The sequence below is a fragment of the Mesoplodon mirus genome, assembly GCF_964341445.2.
Source record: "Mesoplodon mirus genome assembly, chromosome: 4".
In the NCBI taxonomy this organism is placed as follows: domain Eukaryota; kingdom Metazoa; phylum Chordata; class Mammalia; order Artiodactyla; family Ziphiidae; genus Mesoplodon; species Mesoplodon mirus.
Window position 1 is genome coordinate 184,872,153 of NC_138979.1, and position 27,913 is coordinate 184,900,065.

Genomic DNA, 27,913 nt, shown 5'->3' on the forward strand with positions numbered 1-27,913 from the left:
CAGGAGAAAAAAGGTTTGTATTGTGTTCTCTAAACTCTTTTTCTAGGAAGGTGGGGACACCATCACCCAGTGTTTTTTTGCCTTGTCAGTAGTTTGTCCTCCTTGGCCTGGGAGCTGCCTCTCTGCTTCTGTCTGTAAATGGGGATAAAGCCCCTTCTGGCTGGACTGGGGCAGGGGACCCAGTTAGACCAGTACACTGCCGTCCACTGTGTCCAGACTGCTGTGCCAACACAATTGTGCCAGCAGCCCCACTGCTCTACGTGTGTGTGAGTGTGCAGGCGTGTCACCGTGGATAAATGTGTGCACCTTAGTGGGCGTCTGGACTCCCCACTGAAGGCAGGGCTGGTTGTTTGGTGGCGAATTCTGTTCGACCTTAGCCAAGAGGTCGTCCCATTGCCCCTCCACCTGCACAGGCCTGGCTGGAAAGACTGGCACTCCTGGCAGGTCCTGGGCTGCAGGGATGGGAGGGGTCATCTTCCATCCCATTGCCCAGGGCAGCCCCTACCAAGCAGGTTTGCGCTGGAGGTTCAGCCTCTAGGATTCCCCGGGGGTGGGCTGGGCGAGGGGCCAGTGCTGGGCGTGGCCTCCCCACCATGACCCCAAGCCTCTGCTCCAGGGGAGCTCATGCCAGGGGATTCGGGAACCCCCAGAAGAGCGTCATCTGGGAACAGAGGGGATTTTAGGAATCAGAGGCCCTTGGAGATTGTGTCTGGTTGCCCCTGAAACTCCCCTCCCCTCTAACCACACCCCCCATTTGATGATAGGAAAACAGTCCTGAAGACCAGACAGCTGCTAGCCAGGGTCACCCAGCAAGTTGGAGTCAGGGCCACTAAGGGGGTCTTGGGGTTCTTGGAGATGAGCCCTTGACCTTGACCCACAGGGCTTGCCCATGGCTTCTTGGAGTTGCTGTCAGGTGGTGGACAGACAGACAGACAGGTAGGGTGCCCTTGGCTCCTGGGGCCTCGGTGATGGTGGCTGTCTGTGGGCGTCGTTCCTGGGTCCGTGACTGCAGGTGTGCAGGGTGTGGAGGGGATGGAGGCGCCCAGGGTGAGATGGTGGAGGCCACCGGGGAGGACCTTAGTCCCGGCTCTGTTCTTGACCCCTTCTCAGCCAGCATCAGGTCAACTGCCCTCTCTGGGCCTTGCTTTCCCAAGTTTCTCCTGAATAAATGGCCTAAGAAGTCCACACATGGTGGGCAGCGGAGGGCAGGGACTCCGAGTATGACTTCCTTTATGACAGGAGCTCCGATGGCTCGGAGTGACAGAGGAGGAGGAGGAGGCGGGGAGAGGGGGTGCAGCCGGTCAGCGGGGGCCAGGGGGGCGGTGAGAAGCCCAGAGGTGCAGCCGAGCCCCCAGCTTTGGACCTGGGGATCCTGACCATGATCTCACGGTGCTGCCGTCAGGGGCAGATGCCTCAGACAGACGGGTGGGTGGTGAGCGACCGTCCGTCGCTTCTGGGGACCAGTGAGGGCACCGGGCATAACTCCGGGTGGGGCGGGAGAGGGCACAGAACTCTGGGGGGTCTGTGAGGGACACGACTTTCCTTAGGGGTGGGGAGGGGCAGGCCTGTGAGGGGGATGGGGAGTCAGGCCCCTGCAGAGCCCCTGACCTTTGAACCTGAGATCTGCTTGGTGGTCTCATGGTGCCACTGTCAGGGGCAGATTCTGTGCTGAGAGGGCAGCCTTAAGGCCCATGACATGGTGTGTGAGGGCCCACGTGCAAGGACCTCCGTGTTGGAGCCCCTCCCCAAGTGGAGGTTCTAGGTCGCCCGCAAGGAGTGGTCCCAGTGTGGAGAGGTGGCGGATCTGGGAGGTCCAAGGCCGCTGCTGGATGGGTGGGCCCTGAGGCCAGGCAGAGGGGCCCTCGGTCAGCAGGGGCTGGGCTGTGGGATGAGCGCGCCCTGAGTGCCCGAGTGCCCAGTCACCGCTGTCCTCCCTACCCGGGACTCCCTCTGCCTTCCCAGGGCAGTGCACCCTCAGAAGAGCTTTTCTGCCACTTTTATGGCCGTGTGACCTTGGCCTTCTCCACTAGAGGTGGTGGGGGGGGAATTGCTGAAGCCGAGGTTCCTTGGTTCGAACACCCTCCGAGTTAGGGGGGCAGGGTACAGCCCACGCACCCCTTATTTCTCGTGTGGGACGAATTGGGACTTGGATTTCTGGGGTCCCTGATCCGGACCCTCTGGAAGAGGCAGCTCCCTGTGTTGCCCTCCTCCCCCGCCCCCTGCAGCTTGCGTGCCAGGCGCCTGGTGGGCCTGGTTCAGGGGGGAGCCGCACCCCGCCCCTCCCCCACTCCACCTGCCGGCCCTCCATCCCGCCTGTCCCCACCCTCCACGTTCTGAGCAAGCCACAGAGTCAGATCATCTTTTAACTCTGCTTTATTTTGGAGGTGGGAAGCGGTGAGGAGGGGCAGGCGGGGAGGGTCTCCTCCCCGTAGCAGAGAGCGGTGGTCTGGTAGGAGGGAGCATTCTCAGCTACTTGGCTGTCTCGGGCCTCTCTCAGTCTCTCTTGGAGCCCCTCCCCTTGTCTCAGGCCTCAGGCCCCTGTGCTGTCAGTGTTGGGGTGGGGGAGGGAGCCCCCCCGGGTGAGGTCACCCCGTCAGCATCCCAGACAGTGGCAGGGACGCCTGAGGCTGCGCGTCCAGTAAGTACTGGCACGTCGGGACCCTCTGTGGAGCAGCACCATCCAGGTGAGAGCCAGAGCTCAGGGTCAGACAGTCAGTGTCGAGGGAGCTGGACCAGACGGCGGGGTGGGCGCAGCTTTGCAGGGAGGTGGGGTGGGGGAGGCCCCCCCAGCACCCCACGAGGCGTGGGAGGTCAGGGTCGGGCCCAGGGGCGCAGGAGCACCGGTGGTGGAGGTAGAAGAAGTCAGTGGAGCACCCGAGGTCAGTGTCCCAGGGTGGCCCAAGGTGGCCACTCGTCACTCCAGGGGGGTGGGTCCCTGGCACCTGCTTGCTTGGCTGCGTCTGCTGTGCTGATTCTTCACCTGGCCTTGGGTCATGGGGTCATTTCCTGCTCATCACTCCTCTCTCCTGTCATTGATCTCACGCCCAGTTGCAGGCCTGGGTCCTGGAGAATTAAGACGGAACTGGGTAGCCCTGAGCTGACTCTCGGTCTCTGATGGTTGGACAGTCCACTGGATAGTCCGTTGGCACGGATACTGTTGCTGGTTGATGAGTCGATTGTTTGCCCTTCTCAAGTGTTTCCCCTTGGGTCAGGAGTGGCAGGGAGGGGGCCCGGGGTCCGAGCGAAGCCGGCTGAGGCACGGGGAGGCTGGCGGGAGGTTCCGTGGGGCGGCGGGGCGGAGGAGAGGAGGCGTTTTCAGTTGAGGTCCGCGTCCTCCTCTTCGCTGGGCAGCTCCTCCAGCGTTGCTCCTTCCCTGGGGGGGCTCACCCCGACGAGGGTGGGTGTAGACTGGGTGTAGACGGCAGTCAGGAAGTGGGTCAGGGCCCTGGCTGCCAGCTCCTGGTTGATCGGGATGGACCCCCGTCGGGCGCTGCGGATGTAGAGCAGGCGGTGGACGTTGGTGTTGCTGGGGAGGTGCTGGCGGGGCCCGAGGGCGCCCGAGGCGTCGGTGCTCAGGCTCTCCTGCACGTCGTTCTCCTGCTCGTCCTGCGAGGTGTCTTGCAGGCCGTCATGCAGGCCACACTGACGGTAACGTTGCAGGTCGTCTTGCAGGGCTTCTCGCAAGACGACATCCTCATCAGCGACGACGTGCAGCTCCAGGTAGCGGTTCGGGCGCGGGTGGGGGTGGGGGTGGGGGTGGGTCCCCTCCCGGGGGGCGACTCTGACGGCGAAGAGCTCGCACAGCATCTGCCAGAGCTCGGGCGTGAATCGCAGGCCAAGCAGGGCGTTGTGCTGCCGCTGGCCAGGGCCCAGGAACAGCTCGGCCAGTTCCTCGGCTGGGATGGCGTTGGCGCCCGTGAGCGGGGGCATCTGGGTGAACAGCTGGGCGACGGCGGTGGCGATGCCGCTGCCAGCGATGAGGGACGAGTCCAGCAGCAGGCACAGAGAGCGCCGTGGCGGCGGCCGGGCCGTGTCCGAGGTGGGTGCGGGCGGCAGGGCGAGGCGCCTTCTCAACCTAAGCAACACCAGGAGGGCGGCCACGGCCAGGAGGTTCTTCCAGAACAGGAGGCCTCGGAAGAAGTGCAGAATGACTGCCCTGATCTGGGCCATGCTGAAATGGGCAAGGAAGCTGTTGAGTATTTGGTCAGCTGGTATCAGAGCCAGGATCTCCTGCTGGACGTGCTGCCCATTCGGCTCGTCCTGATGAAGGGCATCTTCATTCTCCTCTTCGTCCCCCGATTCCGGGGACTGATCCCTGGGGGACCTTCCCATAGTGAAAAGCATCATTGGCCGAGTGGCAGCGTGGTGCTGGAAGGCTCTTCTCCGGAGAAGTTTCCGCGTGGGCGGCAGGGGCCGGCCACCCTTTGGTTCTGGCCACTCCATGACGTCAAAGTGGAAGTGGGAGAAGAAGAAGACCCAATGCCCGGGGAGAAGTACGGTGAGCCTGTCATTATTCAGAGAGGCCAGATCCTCTGTGTTGAGAAGGATCATGATAGGCTCCTCGGTGTTCTCCAGGTAGCGGCACCACACCACGAAGGCAGCCCGCACCGGAAGGGTCTTCATCTCCGCTGGCGAGGCCTCGACCTCGATCGGGGAGATGTTTCGAGAATAGAAAGCGCAGCAGACTCGCTTGCCGGTTTGGTCGTCGACTTGGATCAGGGAGGCATGCAGGGACGTCTTGGTGACGCCCGTTTCCAAGTAGAACGGGTTCTGGGGCTTGGGGTGGTGGAGGAGGGGCGCCTTGTGGAAAGCCCGCTTCAGGCACTCGAAGGCCTCCTGTTCCTCGTCCCCCCAGCAGAAGGGCTGGTTGGTCAGTAGCTGCCGCACCAGGGGCTCCGTGATGACGGCGAAGCGCTCCACGAAGTGCCGGTACGGGAAGGCGAATTCGATGAGGTTTCGCAGGGACTTCTTAGAGCCAGGGATGGGGTACCCTGTTACGGTGCTCACGATGCTCTTGTTGAGTTTCACCCCTTTGGGGGTCATGACGAATCCCAGGAATTCGGCGGTGTGTCGGTGGAACTGGCTTCTGTCCAGGGAGCAGTAGACGTGGTGGTAGCGGAAGCGGACCAGGACTTGGCGGACATGGTGGAGGTGCTCCTCCTGGCTCATTGAGTAGACCAGGACCTCCTGCCCGTACGAGAGGACAAAGAAACCAAGCATGTCCTTTAGGATAAAGTGAATCACGCCCTGAGGGATGATAGGGTCTGCGCAGATCGGGAAGGGCTGATAGCTCGTCATCTCTTGAAGCTCCAGACCGAACGCCGCTTTCCACACGTCTTCTGTTGGGTGAACGTTCATGCTTCCCTCCACGACGGTGCCGCGCAGCTCCAGCTTTGTGAACCATGTAGCTCCGTGTAACTGGTCGAACAGTTCTGGAATCATCTGTACGTAGTCGTGCCTGCTGGTCAGCATGTCCTGCGGGTCCCAGTATTCCTCCCGCCTGGCTCTTTCTTGCATCCTGGCTCCCACAGGTTCCCACGGCGCGGTGCAGGGACACTCGTAATAGGTCTTGCTGTGATCACTGTCTCCAGCCTGCTGAAGCTCAGAGGGCTCTGATTCAGAAAGATCATCGGATCCGTCTGAGCTTGGCTGGTCGGAAGTCTCCTCATCTGCTTCCTTCGGGTTAAACACGTCGGCCAGGTCGGAGTACAGGGGCGGCAATCCGGGCAGCAAGCTTATGGCATGTCTCTCCAGAGCGATGCATGGTGGGGGCGGGCGGAAGCAGTTCTTCAGGCAGTAGGGAGAGTGGAAGGTGCAGCGGCCTTTGACCCAGTCGACCTCTGGGGCGTGGACTCGGAGCCAGTTAATGCCTAGTATCACGGAGAAGTTGGGAGATGGGATGATGTCGAATTCCAGGGACTCGTGGTGGTTCTGGTGGATGCACACCAGGGGTTCGGTGTAGAACCAGACGGGCTCGTGACCGACCAGCGAGCCATCCACGGACTGGACCGACCGTGGGGAGGGCTTCTCGTAGAGCTCGACGTAGTGCTCTTGGGCGAACCTCTCATCCATGAAGTTGCCCCCCGCCCCCGAGTCGACCAGGGCCTGAACCGCCACGCTGTGGTAGGGGTTCACCCTCACCATAAGCAGCAGGAACAGGTGGTTGCGGTTGATGGCGGGGTGGGCCTCGCAGGGCAGCCAGCTGCTCACCACCCACCTCTCTGGAGAAGGCGAGTCGATCCAGGTCAGGTTCCGCGGGCGGGCCTCCGGGGGCAGCCTGAGCATCGCCCTTCTCTCTGCCAGCTTCTCTTCTATCTGCAGGACCAGCACGATCAGACTGCCCAGAGAATCCGGTTGAGGGACGCGGAACAGGTAGCGCCTGATCTCCTCCTTGAGACCCTGGCACAGGTGGGCCTGCAGGACTTCGTCCGGCCAGCCCAGGGTGGGTACCAGGCCCTGGAACTCGTTGATGTATTCGATGGCGGCGCGATCCCCCTGCCTGAGGTTGAACATGGCCTCTTCCGCCACCCGCAGGGCGTGGCGGTACTGGAACGTATCGGACATGGCCTCCAGGAAGGCTGGGAAGTCGTCAATCAAGGGGCTTTCTCTCTCCACCAGATCTTTGGCCCATTCCAAGGCCAAGCCCGAGAGGTGGCAGATGACGTACCCCACTCGCAGGCGGTCATTGTAGAACATTCTTGGGTAGCTCTGTAAGATCAGCTGGCAGAGCACGATGAACTCGTGGTATTCTCTGCGATCGCCCGAGAATGTGCCTGGGATCGGCAGCTGGCCGGCGCTGATCCCCTTCATCAAGATCTCTTCCGCCACCCTCTGCTGCTCTCTGAGGTCTTGCATCCGGAAGTACAGAGAGATGATGGACCTCACCATGCCCATGATTTCTGCTGTCGAGCTGTCCGTCGGCTCTTCGGGATGCTCCTCCTCTTTCCACCCAGCCAGGTCAGTGTGGTCGTCTCGCTCTTCCCGGGCTCCCCATGGGTTGACTGATGGCTCTTCCATTCTGCCAGGTGCCCCACCGAATGGACCCCCCACTTCCAGATGTGAACCATCGCGTGACTCCTCCAGGTCTTGGAGTAGGTCATTGGGTGGATCCTTTATTTCCCTATGTGGGCCACTGGATGGCTCCTCCATGTCTTGGAGGAGATCAATGGGCAGCTCTTCCATTTCCCGGGCCAGGCCAGTGGCCGGCCCTGCCGCCGCTGCCACCGCCTCCGCTCTGCTGCCTGGTGTCTCCACGGTGGTGTTGGATGAGCCCTCGGAGGACTCCATTTGTTTTGATGATGGATTCTTACGCTCCATCATCGTCTCAAATGAGTCTTCAGAGGGTTCTATCATTTCGTCGGATGGGAAGGAGTGTTCTCTGAAGACTGGTAAGGTCGTGACGCGTCCGGTCAGTGATTGGGATGGCAGAGATCAGAACCTGGGGGTGGGGAGGTGGTGTGAGGAAAGGCAGTGGTTTAGGGTCTCACGAGGTCAGGGTCTCTAGGACAAATCAGATGCCCAACTTGGCAGAGCAGAGAGAAGCTGGGGAAAGCCTCCCTGGGTCCAACTTGGGGCACCCCATGGAGAGAAAAATCTGCAAACCCCTGACCTTCCCGCCTACTCTCCCAGGCTTACTCTGCCTGTCTGGCCTGACTACTCCCCTGTGGCTGTAAGAAATTCACAGCCCATAAATTCTGTGGAGTTGATGGGCCCGGAGTGGCCACCGTGGCAGGCAGGCACCTGGCAGGGTGCATTAGCTGCTTCATTTCAACCCTGGCACACAGGCCTGGTCAGCCTCCCTTCCCTTCCTTGGTCACCAGAAAGTCACAGAGGTCACATCTCAGTGCCGTCCAAAGCCGCCCCTGTCAGGCTGGGCCTCCTCGCTTCTGAGGTGCGGATCTCCAGCAGAGATGCCTCCTGTTTAACAAGTTCAGGACAAGAGGAGAAAATGGGCACTTGGCTGCTATGCCGTCGGTTGGCTCAGACGCCCAAAATAGCTCTTATTTCCTCTCCCAGATTCGAAGCAGACATCGGGGGCAGGCAGAAGTAGTGATCTGGATTCTGGCTTTTCTTTTTTTTCCAGAAACGTTTATAAAACACCTACTGTGTGCCAGAGACTTGTGCATTTGTGACTTGATTCTGACTCGGAGTGTTTGCTGATTTCCTGTCTTTCACCAACTTCCAATGCAGCGTTCTCCCCAGCTCTGAGCTGTCGAGGAGACCTGCAGCTCATTTGCCCACCCCTCCTAAAATCTGCACTCTCCCGAGATTGCCCTCGCTGTCCGTGGGAGCTCAGGAATGTCAAACATTTGGCCTCTATTCCGCTTGTGCAAAAATCTTCGTATGCCCCTGCAATCTCTTTGCTCTAGCAGATGCCCCTTCTCTGTTGTTGGTTGCTTTCCCCGCCAACGTCTGGGTATATCTAGTAGAGCTGGGATGTTCAGTATGGGGTCAGGGTGTGGGGAGGGCATCAGATAACTTTGACATCTGAGTGACTTAGGATGGATTTTTGAAAATCTGATCATGGGTGGTTTTAGTGGGCCAAGGATGAATTTACAGAGATGTTTTGGTTGGGGTTATTTGTACACTTCTGTGTTGGGGCAGAGTAAATTGAGTTCTGGCTATCCAGTTAATGAGCTCTACAGTTACTGCTCTTTATGCATTTAACGCTTTTTGTTGCTTCTCAGTTTTCTTTTTAGCCACCAGGTCAATCTATTAGAAAAAAAATGCATTCCCTTGTGTAAAACTCCTCATTGGCTAAAATCCAGACTTTCCAGCATGATACGAAATTCTGATCTGCTGTTTCTCAAAATTAAATACATTCTTGTTAGCATGACAGTTAAATTTGATCCTGCAGTCCCTCTGATTAAAACCTTTCGCTGTTTATTTGCTGTCTACGATATTAAATCCAAACCTGTTAGCATAAAAATTCCTGACACATAAACTCACCAAAATCTTTTTCTGCCTAAAATGTAAGGCCTTAGAATAATAGAAAATTCTGATCATGTCATTCCCTCAAGGCAGAGATTACATTTTTTTAGGTAAAATCATCATAATCACGATCATCTCCATTATGAGAATATGTATATAGCATATTGCATAAATTAACTCATTTCCTCTTCATAAAAGTCCTGTTAACTGTGTATTATTGTAAAATTCCAAGTCTCTAACTGAAATACAAAATTTGACACAATAATTCATCTGCAGACTCATCTATTAGAAATAAAAATCTCAGTATGTCTCTTACAACCCTTAAAACCCTCTACTGGCTAAAATTTAAAAATTGAAAATTTAAATTGGCTAAAATTTAAAACAAAAATCTCAGTATGTCTCTTACAACCCTTAAAATGATTTATTGGCTAAACTTTAAAATAAAAATTTTAAATTGGTTAAAATTTGAATTTTAAAATTAAAAATTTTAAATTGGCTGAAATTTAAAATATAAAATCTCAGTTGTCTCTTAAAACCCTTAAAACACTTTAGTGGCTAAAATTTAAAATTTTAAAAATTAAATTGGCTAAAATTTGAATTTTAAAATTAAAAATTTTAAATTGGCTAAAATTTAAAATATAAAATCTCAGTAGGTCTCTTACTACACTTAAAATCCTTTATTGGCTAAAATTTACAATTTAAAAGTTTAAATTGGCTAACATTTGAAATTTAGAACATAAAATCTCAGTATGTCACCTACAACCCTTTATTGGCTAAAATTTTAAATTGACTAAAATTTGAAATATAAAATCTCAGTATGTCTTTAAAAACCCTTAGAGTGCTTTACTGGCCAAAACTGAAAACTAAAAAAATTAAAATGGCTAAAATTTGAATTTTAAAATTAAAATTTTTAAATTGGATAAAATTTAAAATATAAAATCTCAGTAGGTCTCTTACTACCCTTAAAATCCTTTATTGGCTAAAATTTACAATTTAAAAATTTAAATTGGCTAAAACGTAAAATACACAATCTCAGTTATGTCTCTTAAATCCCTTAATTAGCTAAAATCTGAACACCTTAGCAAGACGATTTAAAAACTAGATTATCCCCTTCTTAATATAAAGTCTAGACTCTTGGGACTTCCCTGGCGGTCCAACGGTTAAGACTCTGCGCTCCCAATGCAGGGGGCCCGGGTTTGATCGCTGGTCAGGGAACTAGATCCTGCATATGCTGCAGCTAGGGGCCCGCATGTCACAACTGAAAGATTCCGCACGCCCCAACTAAAGATCCTGCGTGCTACAACGAAGACCGGGCACTCAGTTTAAACAAACAAACAAACAAATAAATAAATAAAAAGCCGAGACTCTCAACATATTTATAAATTTGATGAGGTACCTGATTAAATCCTTCAGCTTTCTCTACTTCACCCTACAATCTGATATCCTTGGCGAGTTGTGAAAACTTGCTCTGGCTACTCTTTCACATCAGTGTTTAAACTTTTAGCAAGAGGCATAAAAGTTATCCATAACTTCTCTATTTAAAGCTTACAAAACTTTCTTTTCATTGCCTATAATATGAAGTTCCAATCACTTAGCATAAACTAAAAATTTTTATCATGTAATTGATCTGCAAACTCATGGATATAAAACCCCACATCTCACCAGGTCACTTCTTAAACTTGTTATTGGCTTAATTCCAAACCTCTAAATTAGGCATGATATCAAAATTTGACCATGTCATAAAAGGTCACATTTCCTTGCCAGATGCATGAATTTGGTCTTGTAACTTCTGCTTAAAATCTTACAATGTCTCTAGTCACCTGTGAGATAGGACCTAAACTCCTTAGCATAAGATACGCATTTTACTGTGCAATTTCTCTGCAGACTGCTCTTATCAAACACAGAAATTTTTCTTAAAATCTCTTTAATGGCTGACATCCAAATTCCTTAGCCCGACACAAAAAAGTGATCCTGTTGTTCCTCAAAATAGTGTCCAAACTTCTTAGCCTGCTGTGCAAATTCAATCATATAACCTCTGTATAAGTGTAAAGTCCTGCCCCGCCTCTCTATATTACTTTCCATAAGTGCTCCAATTCCTGAGCATAAAGTACAGACAGTGTGCGCTTGTACCAAGGGGTGCCTCCCCTGAGCTGTCGATGTGCCTTCATTATCTGGTTCATCAAATCCAGACACCTTAGCATAAAATATGTTTTACCAGCTAATTGCCCTGGAGACAAACCTCTCATCAGTCACTCCTTAAGACCCTTTACTGGCTAAAATCCAAGTGCCTCCGCATGAGGGTTCAAAAATGAGATCATATCCCTCCCCCGAATGAGATGCTTGAATGCCTTCCACTCTCACATAAAATCACATCTCCTTGGCATGTTATAAAAATCTGATCATATTATCTTTACCATAAAAATCCACTCTTGTAGCTCTGCTGAAATGTGTACGTTTGATCGTGTAACTCCCCAGTTTAAAACTTCTCAAGGTTTCTTCATAGCCTGTAACATAAAGTCCCAGCTACTCATCGTAAAATACAGCGTTTTACCATGTAATTTATCTTCGGACTGGTCTATAAAAACATCCCCACATCTCACCCCGTCATTCTTTGAAACCTTTATTGGCTTAAATCCAAACTTATTAGCATGATATAAAAATTTGATCTTGTCATCCCTTAAAATAAAATTCACGCTTTTTAGCACAGTCAATAAAGTTTGATCTTGTCACTGCGCTTAAAATCTCACAGTGTCTCTTGATTGTGGAATTATGGAATAAAAATCCAAAATCTTAGCATCAAATGTGAATTTTATATTGTAATGTCACTTCATACTCTTTATCGAATACAACAAAACTCAGCATGTCACGCTCTTAGAACTTTTTATTGCCTAAAATCAAATTCCTAGGCACGTGCAAAAATCTCATCATGTCAGAGCCTCAAAATAAATTCCACATTTCTGTGCATATTCCCAATGTCGATCATGTAACTCCTCTGATCAAAGTCTTTCAGCCTTACTGTCAGCATCAATCAGATCTCCTTGGTGTGCTCTGAAAGTCAGACTTTGGCACCCTTCAACATGTAAAGTCCAGATGTTTTAGCATGATGCTTAAATGTGTGGCTCTTACTTTTCCCTGTACAATTTTCCAATGTTTCCTCATTGCCTGTAATATAAAGTCCAAAGCCTTAAAATATATGTTATGTTTTTCTGCAGACTTACCTCCCACAAGCAAAAATCTCCCCATCACATTTCTTCAAACCCACTGGCAAGAATCCAAACTCCTTAGCATGATTATAAAAGTTTGATCCTGTCACTTCTCAAAATGAAGTCCAGACTTCTTCCCCCCAAACCCCAAATCTATTCATGAACCCCCCCACTTAAAATCTTTTTAATGAATTTTCATCACTAACGAAATGTCTCCCTGTCGTAGCATGGCTCCCAAATTTAATCATGGTTTCCTCAGTTTAAAACCCTCCACATGCATGTCCATAACATACAATCCAATTGCCTGAGCATGAAATGCAAATTGGACCAAGTGTTGGTTATACTGAAAAATCTTCACATCGCTCTTGATTACTTAGGGTCTAAAGCCTAAATTTGCACGAAACCAACATTTTGCACCATCTAGGATGCTTAGCTTCAGTTTCTTATTCCTTTCACCCTTCACTCCTCAAAGACTGGGTTTCTTACTTCTTGCCCCCCAAACACATCTTGATTTCATTGTCCCAGGTCCTTTTATTTTTTAAAACTCATCTCTCTACCTATGATTCATTAATTCAGGCAGCATGTCCTGATTCTTTTTTCTGGACCAGGCGTTATGCTAGATCTCCAAGATAAAGGAATGGAGGCAACCTTGCAGCACATCACCAGCAAAGAGATGAGGACCACACCCTTGTGTTCAACACTGTGCTGGAGGTGAGCTCGGGGTCTTGGAGGGGCAGGGTGGGGGTTTCCCTGTACTCCTGTGAGCACCCCCTTGAAGCTCCACTGGGCTCAGCTGTCTGCCCCTTTGCAAGAGCCTTGGGCATCGTCAGAGACCCACGTACCGCTTTGGACAACCACTGTGGGCTTCCTTCTGACGCCTGTCCTCCACGGGCCCAACCACTGCAGCCGCATGCAGCCCAGGGGCTGCCCCTGCCTCTCCTCTGGGCTCTCCGGAAGTAGCATTCTCAGTCCTACAAATGCAGCCGGATACAGGTTGAAGTCTCAAGCCTCACAAAAATTTCTTTCTGAAATGTCTACTGATTTGGAAATTCTTAACCTTACCAAAAAACAAAACAAAACAAAACAAAAAACCCTCCAAAATCCAGGATGAGTTAGTGTACCTGGTTTGGGGTCTTTGGGTTGGACCCTCTTTCTTCCCCTCCCGACACTCATACACAGACAGCCCAGCCTCACCACCTTCAGTGCCTGGAGCCTTCTCGGTCAGGTCAGCTCCTTGCTCGCCTCTGAGCAAGTGGCCCATTGGGTCAGGGCTGCCAACGTGTGTCTATGAAGGGTTGGGTGTGGGGAGCGGGGGGGGGCCCCAATCCCTCAGCGAATACCTCTCCCGGTCAGCTCACTTGCACAGTAAAGGAAATCTGATTTTAAAAATAGAGCTTGGAAGAGGAGCTGAGAGGATGTTTAGGAGCGGGGTTGAGCCTGGGGCCGGGGGCGGAGGTGGAGGAATTAGGGGAGAGGTTAGGACAAGGGAGGGGGGCGGAGGCCCAAGTGGCTGAGGAGAAGGTAGAACAGTGAGAAAGAGGTGGGGTGAGGGGGGACGGGGAAGGAGGGCTTCTCGTGTTCCCCTTTTCCGGCCTCCTAGATGCTGGCTGTCACACCTGGAGCCTCCTGGCTCTCGGGGCCGTCAGGTGGGCACCAGGGCTGTTGTCAGGTGAACACCCCTCTCTGCCTTGCGCTGCCTCAAGGCTGTGCTCAGAACCACTTGGGTTCGAGGGACACAACCGCCGGGTCTTGGGGGCTCGGTCGTCTGGAAATGAGTGTCTTCCGTGTGCTCCCTGCACTGCCCCAGTCCTGCTGGTGGCATGGATGGAATGGAGCCTCACGATGCGGATGGGCGCACAGGGGCACTGGGAGGGCCACAGGCTGTTGTTAGTTATTTGGTTAAACTAATGTCAAGGTCAAGTTGTGCCCTTAGCAGGCTGAGGCTGGGGGTCCTTCTTGATTCCCCTGCTGTGGACCAGTGGCGTGGTCCCTCTCCGCCTTCAGCTTGCTAGGTGGGGGCAGAGGAGAAGGGTGGTGGGGCTTCTGAGGGGGGGCTCCCCGAGGGTCCCAAGAGGAGCTGGGGTTGGGTCCCGGGTCCCAGTGGACCATGGGACCTTCAGGGGCTGCTGGCCTGGCAGAGCTCAAGTTGGGGGTCCCTCCCTTCCGAGACCCTGCCTTGGCACTCAACTCCCTGACTTGGGCTAAAGACCCCTTGGGCCTTACAGATAGGAGACCCTTCTCACCTTGACCCAGAACAGCTAGTCTCTGTTACTCCCCTTTCTTCCCCTGGGGCCTGGACAGAGGTCCTTGACTGTCAGGCCCCACCGGGCCTCAGACATAACTGGGGACACTGAGTGCCTAGAAGGGGGAAACGGTGACTCAGGAAGACAGCGAGTTATGGCAGAGCTGGCGCTGTCCCCTGGGCTTCACCTCCACCTCCATCCTGGGCTGGGTGGAGGTCTCCTGGAGAGGGTCCCTGCAGCCCCTCGCCTCCCCAGGCCATCAAGGTGAAGGGAAGTGCCCCTGACCCAGCAGTGTCCCCTCCGATGTAGAGTGCCTGTCCTGCCACTGCTTGACTGGCAGCTCCGGGGGCAGCTGGATTGCTGGGCCCAGAATAACCCGGGGAGGGGGAGAGTGCCACCTGCGGGCGGGGCCGGGAGAGGGTCACGGGGAGAGTGGCCTCCTTTGGGCTGCCCCAATCGGCCGGGCCAATCAGCTGGTCCTGAGGCTGCTCTTGCCTTTCAAGGCAAGTGGGCAGGGGAAGGAGCCCATACCAGCTGCCAGCCTGGGGCCCACGCTGACTTTCAGCATGCCCTTCTCCCCCTGGGCCCTCAGTTTCCCCACATCTGCAGGGAGGCTTGGGCCGTGGTCTTCTCACTTGGCTCCTGTAGTTCTGGGGTCCTGAGAGAGGCTCGAGGGGTGACCCTGGGGGAGCAGGGGTGAGGGGAGGGGTTGGCTGAGCAGGTGGAAGTTAGTTCCACCAGCCATGCTTACAAACTGGGGGTTCTCGTACGAGTTCCACAGTTGGGAACACAGGCTGGGTGGCTTCTTCTAGTGTTGGTCCAGGTTTGACAGCTGGGCTGGGAGGGGTCTCGGTGGACTTTTTCGCATCTCTGGTGGGCTCCCTCTGTGCCTGGTGTGCTGTGGCTGCAGGCCTAGGGGCATGGGGTCTGGGGACATGCAGGGCAGCTTGGGCTGGAGTGGGAGGCCGAGGCTGCCCTCAGTCTCCCCATTTACATAACGGAAGGAGCACGGCCTTCCCAGGGGAGGTGGGCACAGCAAGCCCTTTGTAAACTGTGAAATGCTACCAACGAGTCAGGGCCTGTTATTTTCATTAGGACTCTTATGATTATTACTTTTAGAACACCCGCTATAATTGTAATAGTCAGACGGACTCAGACAGTGTTTTCACGCATGGTGTCAACTTTAATTTTCCCATTAACCCTGTGAGGTGATGACGCCCTGCCTTGCAAGTGAGTGAACCAGAGTCCAGAGGGTGAAGCGGCTTGCCCAGGAGCCGTAATTAGCGGTGACGAAGGCGCTTGGATCCAGGCCACTGAACAGCCCCAGCAGTAAGCCGCCCGTGACTGGAGCTAGTGAGGGATGGGGGGCGGGGGGGCGGTGTAGGGTGCAGAAGGCACGTGTCCTCCAGATGGGGGTAATTAGCGCTCATTTATTAAAATGGATGTTTCCCGAGTGTCTGCTCTGTGTCAGGCACGACCCTGGGCACGGGGCCCCTAATACTGACTTTGTTCCTTATGGGGTGGGCGTGTTCTGGTCTCACAGCTTTAACTGGGATTCAGAGAGCTCGGTTCAGGAAGGAAGACACAGAGGCAGTGTTCAAAGCCAGGCTTAGGCTTTCTTCCCTCCGCTGGTGGACAGAGGGGCAGGAGCCGATGCCCGGGGCGCAGTGGGCACTGGCCATTTGGGGCCCCTGAGGACTGGAGGGGCCACTTTCATTTCATGGCCCGACAGGAGCCCAGACCAAAGGAACGGGGACCTCGGTGTCTCCCCTCGGTCTCCTCGAAAATCTCACTCACGCGGTCATCCCCGACTCATTTTGGCTAATTTGGTTGTGGGCAGAGGGACAGGACAGCTGGCCCAGGACCTGCTAATTATAGCCGCTCAAGTATTTGAGCAGAGCTATTGAGTCCTCCATGTCATGGTTTTTTCTTGCAGGCAAGCAAACCCTTTAACCTCTCTTCCTGAGCGCTGGCCCAGGCCCCGTTCACTGCCCAGGCCCCCCAGGGGGAGGTCAGCATGAGATCCCCACCCCAAGTCTTACCTTTGATGCAAGTGATCAGTGGCTCTGCTGCTGTCCCGTCCACTGGAACTTCGCTTCTTTCTAGAAAGTTATTGGATAAATGGGTTTCTTTCAGTATGAAAGCCTAGGTTTGGGAGGTGCATGCACTCTCCACAGTAGCAACCACAATCCACTCACAGCCTCTGTCCTGCTTTTCTCATGGGACTATATCACGTCACATGATACAGTCCCCCCATCGCTACGTTTGGGTCCCTCCGTGATATTTCTTGAGTCCTTACTATGTGCCAGGCACTGTTTTCATTCCTTGAATCCTCAGAATACCCTGTGAAGGTGTTAGTTATTATCCCCATTTTGCAGAAGAGGAGCCTGAGGCCCAGAGACAAACCTCAGATCCTATGGGTCGATGTCACTTCTGTAAGTGGGGCTGACCCAGGCCGCACATCTCATGGGTCTCAGGGCCTGCATGTCAACCCAGCTAAGGTCCACACTGGCGGCACTTGGGCCCTGCCTTTGCTCTGTGACTCCTGAGCTCTCGGCAAGCCCCCTGTTCTTGCTGGACCCCTGTAGTGTTTTGTTCTTCCCCTGATGTCAGTCTGCACTGGCTACTCCTTCCTTCACCCCTCCCCCTTAGCACACAGTAGAGTAGGGCCGCCGGCAGCAGGTGAGGCCCGGGGCAGCGACTCAGAGAGGTGGCCTGCGCCTCTGCAAGGAGACCTGATGGGCATTTTCTCTTCTCCCCTCCCAGGTGGCGGAGAGGTGAGATGGCGGCTTCCTCCAGGAAGGGAGTAGATGCCTGGCCCAGGATCGAATAGAAAGGTCTGAAAATGATATTTTTAAATCCCTGACGTGTACATTTGAACAATTTGTAAATGTGTAGAGTCCTCCGGAGGGAACTAACTCAAGCCCTTTGTTCTGCAGCTGAGGCTCACTGCCCCCGGCGGGCAGTGAGTCGGTGCGTTCCCGAGGCCAGGGTGTGGCCCAGCCCTGGCCCCCAGGATGGCACACCTGCCCAGAGGAGTGTGAGGCCCTCCTAGGCTGACCTTGAAGCAGACCAGGTACGTATGCCCTGCTCTGTCGCACTGACAGCCTCTTTGGGAGGTAGGGCCCTCAAAGACCGGGGGTGTCACACAACCTTAAGATAGTAATATAATTAAAAATCCAGAACGACACTGTTACTCTTGTCTGTCCGTTATACATCCCCCCAGGGAGGCGTTAAAATCTCTCACCGTAATACAGAGGGATGCCTACAACTGGGGTATCTGTGATGGGGGCTTAAGGGGTCTGCTCGGGGGGCAGAGAGGGTGGGCTCCCCTGGGAGGAGGTGGGTGGCCTTGGACTATAATTCCCCTCGCCTGCTCTGGTAGGATGGAGAGAGCCATCTTCAAGTGTCGCCTTGATGCTTTTAATGAAGTAAAATATAAAATGCCTGGCACATAGTAGGTGCTCAACATGTGCAAAAATGGTTCTTTCAGGTGGATCTGTCCCCTAACTGTCCCTTTGAAAGCCCTTCGCATTTTTGTAGAGTCCAGAGGGGAACAGGAAGGGTTAGACAGGTCAGCGTTGGGTACAGAGGGCCTTTTCTTGAGTCAACCCTGTAACTTTAATTGGCATCGTGGGATTTAGGTAGCCTTTCTGAGGAATGAACGTCTTCAGGTGGAATTACCCCGGTCCGGAGGCAGATACAGGTAACCTGGGTACTGCTGTATTTTATTTTTATTTATCATAAAAGTCTTTTGTATCTGCAAAACTATGACAAGCGTCTCAAAGCATTCACCAGGACCAAACCCTGTCCAAAATAAAATACCATGTAATAAATAGCAGAGGCTCCCGTGCGGGAAAGGTGATTCAGAGCCAGCAGAGGGCTGGCTAACCTGTACTCACATTTCTTCTGCCCAAAGTCGTGGTTGAAAATAAGTGTCTGCCAGGCAGAGGGGAGAGAACTCAGAAGGTCCTGCCTGTGTTAGCTTAGGGAGGGGGAGACATTAACCAGCTAACTAATCAGTTCATCTGTGCAGAGGGAGGCCAGGACAAAACCTGATTGCAGGCTGCTTTGGGTTTCAAGTTGGCTTAGTTTTGTGTTCTTGGGCTCGCCAAGCCTTGATGTCTTTATCTGCGGATAAAAGGTCTTCCCAGTCACACACTTAGTCTGTGCCTGCGACAGCTGGAGGGGGGCCTGTGGAGCCGGGTCTGAAGCTTAGTGTGCAAGCAGGGGTTGGGGTGCCTGGGGGAGAGAAGGGGTTCTGATGGGAAGTCGGGGTGCGGTGTGCTACCCGGGACGTGAAGGGGGGCAGGCAAGGACCTGCAAGTTTGCACCCCATTCTCAGGGAGCTGACATGTTAGCCACACCCCCTGTTGGTTAGAACTGGGGCGTGGGCAATGTGACAGCTGTGGGTTCCGCCTGGCTGGGAGGCTGCCGGTGCACGTGGGCTACAGGGCTGCTGCTCCCCAGAGGATCCCGTGTACCCTTCGCCCAGGACTGTCTCGTGTCACATTCTCCCGAGTCCTCATTCTAGTTAGCTAATCCCTGAGAACATGGGCCAGGGCATTAGCTTTCGGGCCTCTTAAAGACCAGAAAGGAAAGTCCTCCCCCATGGGTGCCTTGCAGACACCCGCTCCGTGGCTCTGGAGGGATTTGGGGCCTGTGGGTGGTGCAGTCACAGCCAGCAGGCACACACCTGCTGGCCTCATGTCACTGACATGCCACTCGGAGGCCCAGGGCTCCAGTTTTAGAACATAGAAAATTCAGAAAAGAATGATCTGGGAGATACAATAAGTCCCTCGTGTCTGCAGAACTTGTCTGGGGGAGATATGCCCACTCCTGATCCAACAGTCAAAATGCTCTTCCTTTTGTATTTGTTAAAAAAAAAAAAAAGCTAAAAGCTAACAGAAACCCCACACAAACACAGCAAAACAAAACAAAACCCACACACAAAATGTTTATTTTAATTATGCAAGAAATGCATTGATAATTAGTACACTCATTACCGAAAATCAAACACTGCAGATAAAAGCTAAAGCCATCGTCAACTCCTTCCTCCACCCCAGTCTCCCCACCCACCCCCCAGTCACCACCATTTTAACTCCTGCTGTCAGAGTCAGGTGTCTGGCTCCAGATTTTTTTTTTCCTGTGCACTTGCATATGTATCTAAATAGACCTCTCCAATATATGATTCTTTTTCTTTTTTTTTAACGTAAACTGTATCACCATGCACATTTCCTTTTGCACAGCTTGTTTTTCTTCACTCAAGAATGTGCTTGGAGATCGTAAAAGAGAAACACCATTCCTTATAACAACACCTTAGTAGCCTGTAATCTGTACACACGGAAGTTGAGTTCACCACCTTGCTGCTGTCCCTAAAGCTCCGGGTCCTTCCCCGGTGGGGCTGGCTTGTGGAAGCAGGTGTAAGTAATTGCCAAGGTCCGGATTTGAGGAGTGGGCTCACAAGTGTTTATGACCTTATTACAAATGAATATATGAATGCGTAAATTAGCGAAATAAAAGCGGGACATGCCTGGACCAATGATGAGAAAGTGTTTGTGAACAAAGGATCATGATTAATCCAGTTCTGCGCAAAATACTGAGGTTCATTAAAAGACAATAGGTCTCGGCTGTTTCATTCTTTTTAAGAGCTGTTTAATATTCCGGGGTGTGTTTGCACCATTGTTGACTAGAGCTTCCTCTGTTGTTGAAAATCCCAGCTGTAAGTCTGCTGGGATAGGCCAGTGTGAGCCTATAGATGCTTTGGTCAAAGTCCTAGTTATCGGGGTGGGTCACGGGTCCATGTGTGCTCGTTATGTTATTTAAGAAAATAAATAAGAAAGATACATAAAATAAAAGAGGTCCTGGCATAGATAAATGAGGAGCGCATGTCACGAACCGAGGTTTTAATTGATATGATTTTGCTGAACCGACCGACGCCTGCTAAGCCGTCCTGTTTTATGCTTGTTGTTATTGCTAATGACCCTGCAGTGAGCATTCTTGTAGCTGAATCTGTAAACACATCCCTGACTGTTCTTTTAGTCCAGCTTCTTAGAGGTGGGATAGCTAGATTAAATGGTTTGCAGCAAAGTTTATTTTCACTGAGTGATCTTTCTAACATGCCGTTTTGACCTTGTCGCTGTCTTGCTTTAAATCCTCCATCTGACTTCCCGGAGTGTCTGGGACGTGGTCCAAGAGCCTTAGCCTGGCATGTAAGACCCTTCAGGGTCTGGCTGGAAGCTCCCCAGCCTCGGGCCCCCTCCCCATGCACACACACACACACACACACACACACACACGCACACACATATGTGTGCTAGGCACACGGCAGCCCCTACCAGCTACCTTCTGTGTGTGCCCTGCCTTTTACCTTTCAGGGCTCCAGCCAAGCCGTCCCAGCCAGCGTCTCCTCGGCGCTTAAGACAAGGCTTGAAATGTTCGCTAGGGTGAACCCAAATTTAGAGGCACCCCTGCCCCCCAACACCTCATGCTATAAAGTTCAGCAAAGCATAGTCTGTGGAATCGTGATGACTCATTGACATGTTTACCTCGTCTAGGAGAACGTTTTACATTTTTCTCGAATTCATGAAACTGGCCGCATGTTAATCACCCCCTTTCCTTTGTCCCTTTCCAGTGCCCTTGGCTCCCATGTTGCCTGGATCCGACTTCCCCTAACTGAAAACCGCCTCATATTCCCCCGGGCCCATGGGCAGCTTCAGAGGACTGAGCCGTATGCTCTGTGGCGCTGGGTGAGTCCTCAGAATGCTGTCACACTGCAGATGCACACCCGGGGGGCCAGGCTGGCATCCCCACCGCCCCGAGCTGCTCTGTGCCACCCTCCTGGGTGCATACACCAGGCTCCCCCGGGCCCTGGCACCCTGTGTCCTGGGGTGCATGGGTTGGGGTGCTACGTCTCAGGGGTGGAGTGCCCATGATGGGTTTTCAGAACATCATTATATCCCGGAAATGGTTGATTGCATCTTTTGTGACCTGCTCCTTGCCAGAGAGAAAAGGGGGTTCTGGAACCTGAGAAGGCGCCGTGACGTAGCATGTGACAGCAGGGCCACCAGCTGGGGTGATGGTGATGCCCTGGGGAGAGGACAGGGTGAAGAGTGGTGCTTCTGCCTTTGGGATACAGTCATGTTCTAGAAAGAGCACAGGCTTCCGGGCGGAGGGGCCGTGATGCCAAGTCTGCATCCCCCTTGGAGGCAGAGGACGTCACCTGCTTCTTGGGAAGCACAGGCGCACCGGCGTGTTCAGGGTTTTGGTCCCCTCTGTTTCCCTGGGGTTGGGGACGGGTAGGAAGCACCCCAAGAGGGCAGCCATCTCGAGCACAAACCTGGCTACAAGGCAGACATAGAGCTGTGTGTCTTTGGCAAATCTCCCCAGAATTTCTGTGCCCCGGTTTCCTGATATTAAAAGAAGGAATTATAATCACCCACACAGCGTATTGAGTGGCTGAGCGAGACAGTAACACGATTAAATCACGCTGCGCGGTAGCTGGTGTGCAGTTACCCAGCAAAAATCAGCAGCCGTTCCCACCTCATCCTGTCCGAAGTCCTTAACCCTCCGTCCAGAGACACAGGCAGCTCCTTTCCAGGGCAGAGAGCCCCACAGGGGAGGACACAAGGGCCAAGAGGGCAAGTGACCAGGGAGGAGCGGCTGTGCTCCTCTCGCCCCAGTGCAGATACCCTCCCAAGGGAAACGCCGGCCTTTCCTCGAGCCCTGGGGGGCTGGGGAAGGGGCTGCCCCCCGCCGGCTTTAATTGGGTTCTCCTAAAAAGTCTGGCGATAGTTTATTTTATGTTTTTATAAATATATATAAAATGTCAGACTGCTCTTCAGGCAGGTTTTTTAGGCTCGTATTTTATAGACTTTGGCAAGGGCGGTTCGGAAGAAACAGTGGTTACAGTCTCCAGAGGTTAATAATTCCTGGAAAACCTTCTAGCTGAACCTGACTTCTCCTGGATTTCACAGAAACTGCTCCCTGGGCCGGGCCCAGCCTAAATGAGGTTTTTCTGCATCAGTGCAGCCTTACCTAGTGGGAGCATGACTTGCCTTTTACACAACAGTGAACTTCCTCGGCCGCCGAGCACAAAGACCCCCTCTCCTGTATTTTCAGGTTATTTGCTCTGGAGCGTGGGTTTGCTCAGACACGCGTCTCACACCGGGGTGTTTCTCTGTCCTGTTAGTGGAGCTGTCCGTACCCCGTGTCCTCGTGCCTGGGTGAGGATGCCAGGCTCTGTTTGTGTCTGGGGCAAAAGGAACCATTAGTGGAAATCCCCTCTCTAGCCAGGCTGCCCCATGGCCTCTGCCCCCTTAGAGATCTGGACAGGTGACTTTTCAAATCCACACCAAAGCTCTTTTGAACCCTTTGCTGCTACCCGGATCAGAAACCGGTATTTGCAAAATTTCGCACGTGCGTGATGTCTTCTGCCGCATCCCCCCTCCCCCGCCCCACCTCCCTGTGATGCCGCAGAGGCTGTGACGCACTTGTAAATACTTTACCAAACATTGTCACATCGACAGTTTCAAAGCCATCTTTTAATTGATTGAAACAATAGTAACGACGGAAAACAACCAACATCCCCCTTCCCCGCACCCCCACCCCAGGCTCTGAGAAAGCAAACAGTTTCTCCCAGGGCTGCTCCCAGCTCCTGAGCCGAGCGGCGGGGCAGTCTGTCTGTCTGTCTGTCTGCGGAGCCAGCCCTCACTCTCCACCTGCAGCACGATGCTGCCCCCCCTCGGCGGGTCAGAGCAGCTGTCGGGACCCCGAGGTTGGCAGACAGCGCCCGCCCAGGGAAGACTGGGCTGTCAGGACTGGGACAGTTAGGCAGTTGTGACAAGGGTGCCATTCCTGGGTACTTGGGTGCCTTTGTCGTCTTACCCGAATCTTTCTGCCCTGTGGAGGTGCATCCCTGCCCCCAAGGCTGAGCGAGGGCAGCCTGGTCATTTCAGACAAGGAACCCGGGCTGGTCCCTCAGCCAGCCTGTCTCTCTCTCTCTCTCTCTCCCTCTCTCTCTCTCTCTCTCTCTCACACACACACCACACACACACACACACACACACACACACACACACACACACGTGTGCGCGCGCGCGCTCAGTGCCTGCGCTGGGAACAAAGACAAGAAAACTCCTTTAGAAACTGCAGAACAGAGCCTCGTCTAGTGGGGGTCCCCTGATAAAGGCCCCATCCACCCAGAGTTCCTGGGAACTGAGCCCTCATGAATGGGCCTGGAGGGCCAGCGCCCGACATCAGCGTGGGCCGCATTCATCAACATGCAGGCCCCTCGGCCCCGGCGCCGGGCGAGGGGGCTTTCACGAGTCCCCGGAGCATCCAAGTTACGGTCCAGCAGCCGGCCGAATCCGGGGCTGCGGCCCAGCCTCCAGAAAAGGGCCCTGGTTTTCCCATGACCGGGCCAGCCCCTCTACTCACCAGATCCCCCCTTCCTTCTGGTCCCCCCCACCCCAGCCAGAAAGGCTCCCCCCAGCCCTGGGCACCAGCCTGTTGCCCCAGAGAGGACCCGGGCCAGCCTTTCTGGGCCTGGGAGCGGGGCGGGCGCTTGGCCACTCCAGGTGGGCTGGCCCTTGAGATGGGGAGTTGGCCGCAGGACAGCTCCCCCCTCCCCCCTCCGCCCCGCACTCACCCCCATTCTCCGCTCCTCTCCCCTCACTGCGCTCCACCGGCCATCTCGGTGCCTTTGCCACTGAGCTCGGGGCAAGGGGCATGGGAGAGTCTGCCCCTCCTTGCTCTGACCCCAGCCTGCCTTCTCCGTGGCCAGCCCCGCTCGGGACCTAGTGCTGCAGGAGAAGTCGAAGGCCTAGACGTGCAGGCTGCCAGCCCGGGCAGGGAGCCGTGCAGCAACCTCCTGGCCAAGTACCGGCCTGCCTCTCTCTGCTCGGATGCCTCCCGTAACAGGGAGCTCCCTCTCTCCCCAAGCAGCCCGCTCGGGGCTCGCACACCGAGCTGCTTTGCCGAGCCTTCCCTGCTTTCTGCATCTGCCTCCGCGGCTCCGACGCAGCCCCCTCGCCCCCTCTGCCCTCGGCTCTTTGCAGGCAGCAAGCTCCTTCTCAGTCCTCTCTTTTCCGTGCTCGGTAGCGAGCCCTCCACCCACCGTGGGATCAGGCTTGGGGTCCCCTGGCCCCGTCCGATCTCGGCCGTCTACACCTGTCCCGGGGCGCCTCTGCCCCTGCCCGCCCGCATCCGGGACGGAGCCCTTTGCCCTGCTGTTCTGCAGAGAGCCCAGGGGAGGGCGCGGGTCTCCCCTCCCGGGTCCAGCTGCTCTGTAGCTATCTGTTAAGCGGCTTCTGAGCCCTCTCGGTTTTTTATGGCCCCTTTGCCAGTTGCCAGGGAGAACGCTCTCTATGCAAACCCCCTGCCTTTTCCGCAGGAGCCACTGGCGGCCGGGCCGGCCCTGGTCAGCCCGCAGCGGCGGCAACGGTGGCTGCAGGCGCCCGCGGCGGGGCTGGGGGCTCCCAGGCTCCACTCCCCGCTCTCTAGCTGGGAGACCACACAATTCCCCTTTCTTTTCAGAGCCTCGGTTTTTCCTCTGTGAAGTGGAGATGAGAGGGGCTCCCACACCGGCTCGAAGGGAGGCTAAATAGGATAAGAGTAGCCCAACACACATCAGGGAGTTCATCAGTGCTTGTGGGGTAGACGGTGGGACCCGGGGAGGACGCACGAGTGTAACAAGTGTCGTAGGAAAGAAGACAGTCTGGCCTTTGGAGACCCTGCTCCGAATACAAACAGGAACCTCACCAGGCAGAGACCCCTCTGCCGGCTCCATCGCACCAATCAAGTCAGCCAGAGGAAGCCTCTGGCCTGTGAGCTCACAGTAGATGCAGAAGGCGGCAGAAAAGACGTGCAAGCCCACATCTGCCTTTAATAGAGCAAGAATTTGCATTTATACAGCAGCACGAGGGGACCCTGGGGTAAGGCAGAAAGGAACATTTTTCCCGGCTGCTCCCTAGAAGGGTCAGCTTAGACGGGGGGCGTCTGGGGAAGAGAAGCCCAGTGGAGTCCAGGCACCCCACAGACTGTGGGGTGCAGTCATCCTTCCGGGCACTCATTCTCCAAACCAACGCAGAGCACCTACCTTCCTGGGCCCAGACCCGAGTGGAAGGCTGGACACGGAGCAGTGCCGATCGGCTGGCTTCTTGTCCTCGAAGCTCAGTCTGGGGTGGGGGGAAAGAGACAGGGAATAAGTCACTGTACATCAAGTGTTGAAGGGGGGATGAAGCAGCTGAGATCATGGAGTCCTGTCTTCTAGGGGACAAGCCCTGAGCCGGGCTGTCTACCTAGGACTTAACCCCAGCAGGAACTCTGAGCACCAGCCTCAAAAATCCCCATTTGATTGATGAAGAAACTGAGGCAGGGAAAGACAAAGTCCCATACTCACTGTCTTTCAGCTGGTGTGAGGCCGGGCTGGGATGGAACCCCAGTCCCTCGGAGGCTCCCCACCACACCCTGCTGCTGAAGACAGCTCAGTGAGGCTGTGCTGAGTGCTGGGGGGGTGTGGGTGGGCAGGGGATGGATTGATTAGTTAGAAGCACCTCCTAGCGGTGCTTGAGATCCCAGCTCCTCTGTGGCCCAATCCGTTTGAAGGGCAGATTCAAAATTAGGTGGTAGCACCTATGGGCAGAGGCTTATGAAAATGGCATTATTAACCTGCTGCGTAGGGGGCCCTGCCCACCTCCAGGCAGCTTGCAGACAGAGGGGGCTGGGGCTTGTTTGTGTGGACGGGGAGTTGGAGGGGAGGGAGCGCATCCGGGGGGCCCACCAGGGCTGCCTCCTGGGGAGAACTAGCTTTGGCGAGGATGAGGGCCTGCTGGCTGAGAGGCAGCCCCCTCACTCAGGAAAATGCCCAAGCTGGAGCCCACTCTCCGGGGCAGGATCCCCTGCCCCTTCTCCGACACAGACCAGGACCATGGGCCCCCTTGCACCTCAGTTTCCCCATCCGTGTGAGATGGAGATGAAAACCATCGTGACTGCAGGGAGAGCTCCAGCCCCCCTACCATAGTGTCAGTCCCCGGACACCTGTCGGAGAAGTATTCAGCAGGAGAGCTCCAGATCCGGGAGGGAGGGAGGGAGCCACGGGAGAGATGTGGAAGGGACAAAGGAGAGGGGCTGATGTCCCCAACTCAGAGAGGCTGCTCTGCGTTGGGTAGGAGTTGGGCTACTTCAGATTTGTGCCAACTCACGGTGCGGTGGAATCAGACAGTCTGAATTCTTCAGACACCAGCCAAGCGTCTGTGGAGCCCCCAAGTGCCACAAGGGGGCTGCCTGGGCCACATTTTTAAGCCCGGAAAGTGAGGAGGGGGAGACAGACAGTGGGGCTCGGCGCTTTTTGCTTTTGCGGCGGCGATTTTGATTTCCATTGCGGCCCCGATGCGTGCATGCATGCGGGGGCCGGGCCCTGCCCTGGGCTGGGGGCAGCCAGGAGGGGGTGTCCCACCCTACCTTGGGGGTGACTGCAGGCTGCGCCCCTCCCTCACCGAGGGCCGAGCTGCAATGCAGCAGGCTGCCAGGAGGGTCCGGGGAGCTGTCCGGTGGCCGGCTTTCCAAAGTGGGAAAGGAAGGCTGCGGGAGGGAGCATTTCCTGGAGGGGCAGAGGGTGGAGAGGCGCCCAGGAAGCAGACTGCGCAGAGTCTGGCAGCTGCAGGAGGGCTGGGGAGGGAAGAGGCGGGGGGCAGGGGTGAGGGACCCCGGGGGTTTGGGGAGATTGGTGTGGACCTGGGCTCGAGCGTGAGTCAGTTTCCAGTGGTGTGACTGACAGAAAAGAGGGAGGCTTAGGTGGGGCAGAGAGGGACTGAGGATGGTGAGGCCAGCTTGGCACACAGTTTTAGGACAAAAACCACCACCTCTTGTCCTCCCAGAAAGAGCCAAAAAAAAAATAAATACATAAAAGCATCTGACAAGCTAGACAGCTGAATCCTTCCCAGCCTGGCTGAGCTGCTCCCAGGGAAGGAATCTTAGGTGGCCAGCTCTGCCCTGGAGAAGGGAGGCTTCTGCAGGCCCTTTTAGAGCCAGAAGAGGTTGCATGGGGCCAGTAGGACCTGGGGAGCGGGGGAGAGGGGCCAGGGAGGGGGCAGGAGGGCCTAGGAAAGGGACCAGAAGGCCCCGGGGGGGAGACAGGAGGGCCTGAGAAGGGTCTGGAGGGTCTAGGGGGGAGCAGGGTCGTCTGGAAGGTAGGGGCTGGGGTAGCAGTTGGGGGTCTTGCTCTGCAGTGCCCTGCAGCCTTGCACTTCCTCCTTCATCTCCCCAACTTAGAATGGTTTCCTTCCGCTGACCCAGGCCCCTTTCTCGCCCCCTTTCCACTTTGAGGCATTTTTTGCCTTTGGATCGGCTCCCTAACAGCCTCCAGGATTTAGCTGAGACCCTGGGCCCGTTTGCTCTTTGAAAAGGCTTCCCCTCTCCTACCTCCTCAGCTCCTGCACTTTAGTTTTACACGATGATTTTAAAAACCTTTAATTATGAGAAATTTCAAACAACACAAAAGTAGAGAAAACGGTACATATTTTCATCGCAATTTAC